The sequence below is a fragment of the Heloderma suspectum genome, chromosome 1 (assembly GCF_057233095.1).
Source record: "Heloderma suspectum isolate Gila_16-S chromosome 1, 16-S_ref, whole genome shotgun sequence".
In the NCBI taxonomy this organism is placed as follows: Eukaryota; Metazoa; Chordata; class Lepidosauria; order Squamata; family Helodermatidae; genus Heloderma; species Heloderma suspectum.
In genome coordinates, this window is record NC_139458.1 from 189,029,400 (window position 1) to 189,041,619 (window position 12,220).

Consider the following 12,220-nt stretch of genomic DNA (forward strand, 5'->3'; position numbering starts at 1 on the left):
CAGCCCTCTGTGCCTTAGTACCATTTTGCTTCTTGACGAGTGAGCCCAGGACAAGTACTAGCAGCACAGCGCCAGAGGCACAGGCACAACTGTAGGCCTGACTATGCCATACCTAACTGGCCCTGACTCCATCTCTCTTACACACGCGCACGCACACATTAGCTTGCAATATTGGGATAATAATAGGCTGTGTTTGCATTGGCAGAGAGTTTTTTTTTTAAGTGCAAACATGCACACATACAATTTTCATGTAAAATATGATCCAAGTTAGAAAAGAGCACGAATTGCTGTCTTTGTTACTCCCTTTAGTTTTGGGGTAGACATGCTGCTGCCCGCTCACAGGTACACTGAAATCCTGGATTTTCCCATTATTTTTTATGGGCAGCTATTACTTGTGCCCCAATGGCTTCATAATGAACTAGAAAGTCTTGTCCAGACAACAGCTGCATCGCTTGTCTTATTCCCTTCTTTCTGTGGGCATGAGTGCAAGATGGGAAATAAAGCAGGATATGACTGCTTCTCCTTCAGGCTAATTCTAGGTGTGATTTCCCTTGCTGCAGGGCTGGGCAATCTGCGGCGCCCACCCCCCAACAAAAAAGTGCTAAGATTGCTGTTTTGCTGGCAAACCACTCCATAGTGCTACAGACCACCATGATGGTTACATTTAGCTGGTTTTCAAGCTAAATCTAACCCTTTTGGTTCTCTGTAGAGGCTAACTTTGGCCAGTTGGGAACTCTGTAGCTGCTATGGATGCCTTTGTCTTGTTTTTAACAAATTTGGGGAACAGCGGGGGCACATGTTGCCCGCCCCTACCTTACTGGCTGGAACAACAGACAGTGGGAGAGGGTTTGTTACTCACTAAAGCACGGGCAGAATACTGTCTGCACATTTTACCTTGTATTTGTGCTTCTACAAGGGCTAGCAACTTGCTTCTTTTTTAATGAAATCCAGAAATCCAGCTCAGCTAACAGCCCAAACAAACAATCACTAGGTGCCTTGCCCAGAGAATCAGGCCACATGGCAAACCCCTGCCTGTTCCACCCGCCCTGTGGGTTGGCAACCCATAGTATAGGCCCTTAAAACCTCTGAAGTCTGAAGAAAGTGTGTCACAGTCATTTGCGTTTTCTCTAATCATTGCTTGATTCTGAAGGCTAGCTTTACATGCTTAAGAGTATACAAACCACTAATTATTACAAATGTACAAGTAATTTGAGACATGCTAAGAGGAGAGACAGGCAGACAGAAAGGGTGCCAGTCCAAATCCTGATCTTACGAAGTTTCAGTGGGAAGATGAATTGGGCAGTTCATTGCCAGGCTGTGTCATGTTGCACATTGATCAAAGCACATTTTGATCAATGGACCCACAATAGCAGCCAAAACACACACCAAAAAACCCTATGAAACCTGCAAAGCTTATGCCTGGGTTAATCACAGGAGAGGAACATAAATGTTTGAGAACACTTCCTATTTTAGAAGTTGCATAACTATAGTTCCAGGTTTGCAGTTTGCTTTTCTCATGGGAATTAAAAAGTGAAGATCAGCTAACTGAGAGATGACCATGCTAAGTATGGCTGTGCCACTAGCCAGTTTCTTCAAAAGCTACAAGGCAAGCAGAAAACTAGTCAGATTCTCTCACAATTCTTTATGGTTTTAAGGCATTGATTTATGAATTAGGAGACAGCTGGGTCTCCCCTCACACACACCACCACCACTAGTGACTAAGAGCTGTATGATATAGGATCACAATGGAGTTTCCAGAGAAGCCAGCTTTGCATAAAACTCCATTTGCAGGCCTCATGTTGAGATCAGCTCTTCTTCTTCTTCTTCATGTTTAAATGACATGACTGTTTAAAATTGTTGTTGTTTTACCTTGGGCCAATCTACATTGCACCCGCCATTGCAATGAATTCGGTGTCCCGTCGGGTTAAACGCTCTCGCATTAAAATGTGATTATTCACACTCACCTATTTTCCCCATTGCAGTGCTTCATCGAATGTGCGAGCTCAGTTCACACTCGAGCGCTGTGCTGTTTTCCTGTTTGCACTTGTCTGTTCTCGGATGCTAAGCGGGGTCGGCCCCAGTCAGTAGTTGGATGGGCGACCACCTGGGAATCAGGCTGCCTGCAGCGAGCAGGGGGTTGTTCTATCCCTTCAAAGGAGACTAAGTTTTACCCCCTCCTATCCCCCGCTCCGGATGTTTTTTTAAAAATTAAGGCGTTATCCTAGCAGAATCAGGGCTTCTCCACAATGTTTTTTTTCCTAATTCAGGCATGACCTTCAAAGATTCGAAGTTGTGAAGCTTCACAACTTCGAATCTTCGAAGATCATGCCTGAATTAGAAAAAAAAAATCGCGGAGAAGCCCCGATTCTGTGAGGATAACGCCTGAATTTTTAAAAAAAATCCGGAGGGGGGGATAGGAGGGGGTAAAACTTTACCTTATTTGAAGGGATAGAATAACCCCCTGCTCAGTGCAGGAAGCCTGGTCGCCCATCCAACTACTGACTGAGGCCGACCCCGCTTAGCTTCTAAGATCAGACAAGCACGCGCACATCCAGCCCTTTGCTTGTTGCTGAGGAAATGGGGGATGCTGAGGAAGCTATGCGATCAGTAGCCGGAAGAAGACATGGGGCCATCGAGAGCTGTGATTGGACAGGAGGGAAATACAAACACTGCCGTATATGGACAGGCGGGGGAGGGGACTATGACTGGATATGGTAGCGAAGGCGGAAAATCAGAGCACATTAAGGGGAAATACTGGGATATTATGGTATTGAAAGCGGGAGCATGGAAGTGGGAAATTCCGGTCCCAATTCGAGGCGGGTACTGCATAGTGTGAAAGACGGGCGGTGAAACCTCACTGGAAGCGAAAAAAGGCAGTAAGTATAGATCCAGCCCTTGACTAACAACACAAAGGCAACTCAGAAAATTTTAAGATGAAATAAATTTAAAAGGTTTAGGACTCTGAGCTACTCTTAGGGCACAGTCCTATGCTTGTTTACACAGGAAGAGCTCCCACAACTTTTAGCGTTCTTCAGCCAGCATGGGGAATGCTGGGAGTTGTAGGACTTTTTTCTCTCTAAACATGCATAGGATTGTACCCTATCAGAACCAACTTGGAAAGGGATGCTCTCATTTTAAGGGCAACATTTGCTTTCAGAGACACTATAAATTGGATTATTTGGAAGAAAATGAAAGCCAGCTAGGTTTATGGGAAAACCTAGAAATATAAAATCTTTATATTTGGAAATATAAAATGGAAATATAAAATCTTTTTTTTTTTAAGGTGAATTCACATGGACAACATCCCCCTGAAGATATTTTAAATGACCTCACGGCTTCCTGTTCACAACAAGGGTCGATTCAAATGGAATGGCAAGCCATGGTTTAGTGTTACAGAAGGCTTAGGCTCACCCCCAACTCTCCTACCCTCTTTCACAGAAAGAAAAAAATTAAAGCATGGTTTGCTGTAGGGGTTTTACCATTCAGACTGCAATTGTAAACGATAGCTTGCCAGTTCAGGTATAACAGTCTGCCGCAAAAGGGAAGGAATCAGAGCAAATGAGAGGAGGAGCTCTTGCATGCCACACAAAATCATGGATTAGTGTAACATCTGAACTCAACTTAAGTCTTTGGAATACCAGAAAATTATAATACAAGGATCTTAGGTATTAAAGATCTTGCTGATACCCCAACTTAGGAAGCACAAAAACCCAGAAAACCTGGATAACTGCTGCCAGTTGTGGTAGGCAGTACTGGGCCAGAAATAAATGGGTTTTCTTTGTCAACCAAGAACAGTAAATAATGGGCTTTTTATATCAGGAAACACTGCTACATGAACAAATGCAACTAACAGCCTTCAAAGGGGTGTCTTGTGTATTTTACCGCCAACATGTAATCATAAGAACATAAGAAAGCCCATGCTGCATCAGGCTAAGAGTCCATCTAGCATTCCAGCACTCTGTTCACACAGTGGCCAACCAGATGCCTGTGGGAAACCCACAAGTAGGGCATGAGTGCAGCAATATCCTCCCGCTTGTTTCCCCCAGCATCTGGTGCACATAGGCATACCCTCTCTGATACCGGAGTCTGGATGAGAGCGTTGGTGGAATTCCATGTCATTGGCCTGGCCTCAAGGGCACTACTTGAGAGAAGCTGTTCTTTCTCCTTTATTGCAAAGATGGTAGTCTGGCAAGGGTTCCAGGCTCACCCTCCAGGCCAAGTTCACCAAACAATTGGGCCTTATGCACAGCACACAGCTGTTAGGGAACATTACTGAGACATACAACTCTCTCTCCAGTCTATCACGACAATGTGTTTTCTGATGCTAGGAGCAGTTGTGCATTTCATTATTGTATCTGATTTCTAGGATTTAAAGGATTGTACATCTTCCTGTTCACAACAGCTGTTTAATGCTGTTCTCTTAGGCCTGCTTATTTTAATATAGTTTATATGTTTTAAATGCCTTAGGCTTAGGCTTGAACCCTATACCCAGTTACTTGGGATTAAGCCCTATGGAACTCAATGGGATTTACTTCTGACTAGACATAATACAATGAACAGCACATGCCTACAGATGTTTATTCAGAAGTAAGTCCCACTGAGTTCAATGGGGCTTGCTCCCAAGTAATGTGGTATAAGATTGCTGCCTAAAACAGTTAAAACATGCAAACTATATTAAAGTTTGTTTAATGTTTGTTTTGCAAGCAAGCCACCTCGGAATCTTATTTGAAGGACAAAGTAAAAATATACCAAAATATGTTTTTAAAACTACTTATCGCTTCCCAACCTTGCTCTTCCTATCAGCTCAGATTTAAACAAACAAAACAAAACACTAAATCAACCCTTATGGTGCTAACATAAGATAAATGATGCAAGGTTTTAGAATTTTGGGTAAAGCTTCTGAAATATAACTGGATTTTATATCTGCTACCAATTAGCAATGACCTGCATAAGCACATGCCAAGTTATTTATCTAAGAATTAAAAAAAAATAGAACTGCATCTCACAATGCAAAAGACAAGCAACTGCACTGGAAGTTCAGTTTTCTACCAACTATTATTTGTTTTTCTTCCATGGAAGCAATTCACAAGGTTGATGAATCTGGAATTTGAATCCCAGAAAGTATGCAGGTATAATGAGTTGAAACTAGAGGAAGCTTGACTACAGCACAGCTTTACACTTGCCTTAGAATCCCATGGCATTTTAAATGCTGAAAAGAGAAGTGCAGAGCCTGCAAAATTTTCTCAGGTTTTCTGTAGGGCTAACACAACTTCATACACATTCCCCAGAAGGGAGAGTACCATCACTCTGTTGCAGAGCAAACACACAATGTGTGACAGGCTGCTGTCCTAGGCATACTCACCTGGGGGCGTAAGCCTCATAGAACACTTCCAAGTAAATGTTAACAGGATTGCACCGTGAGACTCTAGGTTCTGCCCTGGGAACTTCAAATTAAGGTATTTCAGGCAGAAGGGATGGGGAAGCCACCTGCCTGAATCCCAGGTCAGATGAACCAATCCCAGGTCAGATGAACCAATGACCTGGAATCCCAGGTCAGATGAACCAATAATATAGGGAGCTGCTTTATACTGAAATTAAATTTACCTTCTAAAACTAGAAGAACTTGCTACAGTTACTCTGAAATACAAACCACACACACACATGCCCACACATTCAGTGTGGGGGTTGGGGTCTTATCAAAGTGCCCCCGCAACCATGGCCTCATGTCATGGATACCTTCGCAAGTAAACCTTTCAGTCTCAATTCTCTATCCTTAAAGGGAAAACACTGGCTTTGTTGCTAGGCGTTTAAAAGGAACGTGACTATAGATTGTAAAATGCTATCTCATCTGATTGGTAGTCGGTACTTATATAGATTCCAGTGGTCCTTTCAAAACAGCCTCGCCTCCACCTCTTCTCCTATGTAGACTGAACCATCTCATTCTCACATAAATGATAGTATTTTCATGGACCGCCCAAGAGATGTTACAAAGCAGTCCCAAGAAATTTTGCTACCTGAAGCCAAGCCCAAATGGCATTTAATCCACCCATCCCTGCAAGGACCAACCCTTTAAAAAGTCTGGCTGCACCAGATACCTACTTCTTCTTTCATCTATGCTCCCTCATGGCGCCACCTGAATCAGGTCACCTAACCCTGATGCCTGACAGGGCTGGCCTTCAAGAGGTTACATCAAGCTAAAGCAAAATAAATTCTGAGGGATTTCTGTGTGTTTTCCCTCCAAGAAAAAACTATAGCTCAGTACCTTCCTTTTAAGCATTAAAACTTCCTTTCGAGGCAACTTCCTGTTTGCAGTAAAGCCTCTTAGCAGTGGCCAAGTTCTTAACGCTAAAATTTTACAGAGGTTTCCACTATTTAATTATCCAGTCCATAAACACAAGACTACTGTGATCCAGACACTTATTGCATTGTTTCATTTTCTGGAAGGAGCATCCTAACATAAAGACACAGCAATGCTCTGCCACTTCCACTCAAGGACAAAACAATATCTTGTTGATTCCTTGCTACAGCTGGTCAGCCTTCTGGTGCCCCACCCAGCACAATGCATGCCAAGGATGTAGCCATGCATAACTAAGGGGCTGACTTCATGAGCACTAGCATCAGAAATACAGCCAGCCATCCTGTCTCTAACAGTATCTAGTCACTAGAGCCAAATAGCTTCAAGAGCCGGTGAAGGTGTCATGCTCTCAAACCTTGGGCTGGTGATAAGATCACGGGAGGGCTGCAGGATTGCATGGGTTGTATCCAACATTAGTTTAACTTAAATCCCATTCATTTCAATGAGTCTTCTCCAAGTAGGCCTAACACTGGATACAAACCCATTTTCCTTCTTGGCTGAGAATTCTCCCTACCAGTCTTAACCATGGTGTAGAGTTACATCATTACAGATGTTCATCATAGCTACTAAACAGGATCCCCTCTTAACAAGGAGTGGCTAATCAGGTTAAAATCTTAGATCCAAACCCTGGTTAACAGGGAACCTTGATTACCTTCAGGCATGATTGATGCTGATGCGATGCTTCACTGTGGTTGGCAGGGGTACGGTGATGGGAGTTCATATCCAAGATTGGAGCGGGAAAGGAGAATACGCTCCTTCTTTCCCCCTTCTGATCTATGCACTACAGTGCTACTGGATTGTATCCAATGTTAATATAAGTCCCATTCATTTCAGTGGGTCTACTCTAAGTAGGACTAACATGGGGCACACCCCATTATGTTTGCAACATTTTTCTTGCATTCATTGTTCGTGCAATTTACACTATATCACTTTCTCATTGTACCCAGTTAATAACAGTGGTACATAAATTCCCTAAACAAAACCAACCACTGCTATTCTTTAAACACCCCAATTAAATTGCATTCTATGATTTAAATGCACCATGGCCAAGAATTTTCATGCAAGAAAAAAAATACACACAGCAAAAGAGTACTGTGACATGTTTGTGTGTAACAGCATTGCGTTACAGAAGATCCTTTAGTAAACTTTATCACATGAAGGGCGCAATCCTATGCATGTTTAGACAGAGATAAGGCCGATAACGCCCAGCATGCTGGAAGTTGTCGGCCTTTTCTCTGTCTAAACATGCATAGGATTGCACCCTTAACTGTAGTCCCAAGGCACGGTCTGAAGGCACTTGGCAGTCAGCTTACTAAGGCTAAGCAGGTCTGGTCAGTGCTTGGAGGGGATACAGCCACCATACAGCCACCAATGGAAAAAAAGGTAGGATATAAATGTAATTAAATAAATGAGTAAGTTCTTCATATTTAGCCAGCAAGCCTGCAAGTGTCATAGCAGCTTTCATGGAGACAAAAGAAAAATGAAATTGAGAGAAAATATTAAAGCCTGAGGAATTAAATATTTCAGATAAAAGTGCATGCTTTTGTTTGAATTGTAGGTTCTCTTCATTTCGATAGGAGAGCTGGTACTCTCTTCCATCAGTGCCAAAAAGACTTAAGGGTGCCTACGTTTGGGTGGATCATGCTCTGTTTGTTACATCTCATGGCATCACATGTCCCCCAGTCGTGGTTGGGATACTTCAAAATTCACTCATAGTTATTTGAAAAGATTATAGACAAGAATGTTATTAGGTTCCAAAAGGCTAACCAGTATAGTTACTTATTTATTTCTTTTCTATACCGCCCAAGATCCGAAGCTATCTGGGCGGTTCACAACAATTAAAACCATAACATTCAACACGATAAAATACAATATAAAAGTTTAAAACTACACTGTAATTTTTTTTAAAAGACAGCAAACCTATGGCCCCTAGACAAAGCCTGGGGGGCCATAGGAAAGTTTCAATTCCTGGATCCGTTAACCTGGGACCCAGGAGTCCGAGCACCCGTCTCCTCACAGCCGGCACAGAAAGAACTACGCTGGCTGCCTCTCCAAGACTGCGGTAGCAACCTCCGAGAGGAGGGAAAGGGGGTGTGCTGGTGGGCGGGGAGGGGAGGGCTTACGCCCTATCCCCAGCCCTCCCCAGCCCCCTTCCCTCCCCGATGCCTCAGCTAGACGGGCAAAAACACCAAAAACACCGTCCTAACTCAGATGCAGAGCAGGGGGAGCGCAGAGGTGATGACTCCTTTGCTGGTCCTCCTGCTCGACATGGATGCCTGTCAACCTCCGAGTTCAGAGGCTGACAGGCACCCGGATAGGATTGCACCCTAAAATCAGTAACCAAGTAAAAGCTAGCAGCAGTTCAAAGATTTAAAACACAGAAACAAATCATTAACCTCTCTTTGGAAATCTTCAGTTTACTTGCTACTTACTTGAAAATCAAAACAACAGAGTAGCATTAACAAACAACAAAAGAATAAAGAGAACATGAAAATAATTAAGCTGAGTGCACCTCCACCCCACCCACTATCCCTGGCAGCACCTTGCCACCAAGGTTTTTGCTATGCCTAGGATATATTTGAATTTTTCATTTTAGAAGCATAAATGCCTTCATGTTCATGTTCTTTGCTTACTGGTTCCTTCCACTACCACCCCCTTACTATTCCCAAATGCTTGGGGAGGGAGGGAGCGGGGAAGAGTGATTTATTCCACACTGCAAATTTTAGCTCTGTCTCAAAAAACAAAACAAAAATGGCACTACAACTCCAACAGAAGAAGCTAGAAGCAAAAGTACTTCTGTCTTTTTCAGTTGCACAGCAACGGTACTTTTCACAGCTGTTGCAACAGAAGAACATAAATGAAAACTCAGCGGGGGGAGGAGAGAAGTGAATCAACAAACCGATTTCCAGAATAAGTGAACATCTGCCTGGAATGTGCACTGCACATCTGCCCCATGTAAATATCTAGGTTTGCTTTGCTTTCAATATGATTTAGGTTTTAACTATTTGTTTTATATGAAGAGCACCTAGCAATGTGCCTCTTCAAGCAACAGTCAAGCCCTTTCAACAGAAGGTTGCTATGCTTAATATATCTGCTGCAATTCTGTGCAAACTGAATGGCATGCAGTTCAAATTTTCTGAGAAGATACTGCCAGGCACAGAAGTTGAAATACACTACCCAGACTTTTTGTCATGTCAACTTCTAGACACATTTCATCTTTGCAAAGGCTGCCCAGAGTGCCAGATCTTTGCTTAGAATTAGTGTCTATACTTTTAAAGTCCATAATGGCTGCAATCCTATGCCTACTAACCTGAGAGTGAGCTCCACTGAACTCCATCTTGACAGGATGGAGAACTTGGCCAAAACTAACACAATTAATTTCAACACAAATAAATGCAAGGTTCCACATTTAGGCAGACAAAATCAGATGCACAGACACATAGGCAAATTGGTGTCGTCCAGATGTTTTGGACTCGCATCAGCCCCAACCAGCATAGCCAATGGTCAGGGATCATGGGCACTGTAGTCCAAACACCTGGACAGCACCGGGTTACCCAGCCTGATCTAGAGGTTTTAGTAGACCACAAGCTAAACATGAGTCAGCAGTGCAATGTGGTACTAAAACGGCTAATGCAGTTCTAGGCTGCATCAACAGTAGTGTTCAAATTGCAAGAAATAATCCCATTCTATTCTGCTTTGGGAGTACCACGTCTAGCTGTGGGCACCACACTTTAAGGATATGAATAAACTAGAATGTATTCAGAGGAGGAGGATAACCAGGACGGTGAACAACCTGGATATCAAGGCCTATACGGAAAGCTTGAAAGAGTTGTTTATGTTTATGTTTAGCCTGGAGAAGAGATGACTAAGAGGTGATATGAGAGCCATCTTCAGATATCTTAATGGTTGCTCCAGACAGCAGGGCCTGAGGTTCAAATTACACAAAAGGGGACTCCGACTAAATCTGAGCAGGAATGTCTCAACAATGAGTGCTGCTCAACGATGGAGCAGACTGCCACAAATGGTGATGGACTCTTCTTCATTAGGGGAAGCAGAGGCTGGGTGGCCGCATATCAGGGATACTGTTGCTGTAGATTTCCTGTCTTGACAGGGAGCTAGATGACCTTTTGAGGTCCTTTCCATGATTCAGTGGGACTTATTTCTGAGTGCCCATATGTAGGACTGGACTGTAAGTAAAGCTTCATTTGCTGTGCCGCCTGCTCCATTTCTCCACAGGTCCACTGCTCGTTCCAAAGTCTTCACACAGCATGAGACCAACACGCAAGGCTTTTTTTTAATGCGTGAGGAGCTGCCATCAGCACATCACACTGCATGTTAAATGCCATTACAGCAACCCATGCAGGCTGTTGTTAGAGGACTGTTCTTGTTTAAAGACAATCTTAGAGATTAAGCAGAGAACAACCCAGTCAGCTGATGCTTGGCATAGGATTTGCAGCGCAAGAAAACCCCATAAACACAAGGGCCACCAGGTGGCACTGTGTAGAGGCATTTATTGCTTCACTTCATCATGGAGTCCAGAGTCTCTTAACGGTATACAGTTCGCTCCGGTGAGATTACACAGCCTTAAACTGTGACCGGACTCCAGCCTGACTGGCATGGAAATCAGAATGTCAGTTCAGGTTGGCAGAAATTTGATGTGCTTTAATGCCTATTGACCAAAGACACGCAACACAATTTTATATTTCTACTCATAAGTCCCATCGAATTCAGGAGGACTTTCTTTCAGGTCTGTGGACATATGATTGCAAACAAAAGAAGCCAAGGGTGCCCTCTTTGAAGTGTAGTATATACCTTGATGAGTACACACAGCCCCAGAATATGGTCTCTTCTACTCCTTGCCATGGTGTCTGTGTATATTTACACTGGAAGGACAAATGCTTACTCTCCAAGAGAAGGATGAGGAATCTTTTTCCTGTTGAGATCCACATTCCAAAGCGTGGGCAGGACAAAAAGTGGACTCTTACTTTTGTTTAGTACACAGTATTGGCGGGGGGGAGAGATTTACATCCACGCATGGTCCTTCCCCAACATTTATTACATTTATATCCCGCCTTTTTTCCTCTTTAAGGAACCCGAGGCGGTGAATGTGCAACATTCCCTCCATCAGCATTGTAGTTGGTGAACAGAGCAGGGTGGAGTCAAAAATATCTGGAGTAGGGCCAGTGAGCCAATGGCTACCCTGCCCAGAGATAATGGGAGTTGGTGCCCTCCATATGGGTTGGACTACAATTCCCATCATAACCAATCAGCATGGCAATGGCTATGCTAGCTGGAGATAACAGCAGCTGTAGCCTAACACATCTGGAGGGCATCAGGTTAGGGAAGGCTGAGCTACAGTCTCCCCATGCCTGCTCTAGAAAGAGTAACAGTTCTTTTGCATCTTTATCAATCAATGCCAATATAAAGGAGGTACAAAGTTCTGAGTAGGTGGTACATTACTTCTGCAAGGCCTCACCTAATACATCCAAATTATAGCCAATGTTGTTGGAAGGGGTGTGGTCACATTGGTTCATACTTTCATCTTTGGTGGGAATGTTCAACACTGCAGGAGTCTCGGAACCTGGTTGCTGATTACTGTCTGGAATTCCTTCATGTTAGACCACCGCTAACTCCCAATGCCATGCTGCTTCATCTTTTGATGCTAGAACCTAATGATGCTAGATTTCTGCATAAAGACCTTCTTATGCAATTGTATACAGCTGCAAAGTTATGAATAGCATGTAACTGGAAGTCCCCAAAGCAACCAACTGAAGAGCAGTGGATTAATAAAATTTGGGAGACTTTGTTGTTGTTGTTGTTGTTCAGTCGTTCAGTCGTGTCCGACTCTTCGTGACCCCATGGACC

The 12,220-nt window shown here is 43.4% G+C and overlaps 1 protein-coding gene across 2 annotated transcripts in view; it reads right to left on the minus strand.

Annotated features, from left to right (window-relative positions):
* Nucleotides 1–12,220, minus strand: part of WIPF1 (WAS/WASL interacting protein family member 1) — a 92,402-nt gene that overhangs the window by 75,922 nt on the left and 4,260 nt on the right. The window lies entirely within an intron of this gene.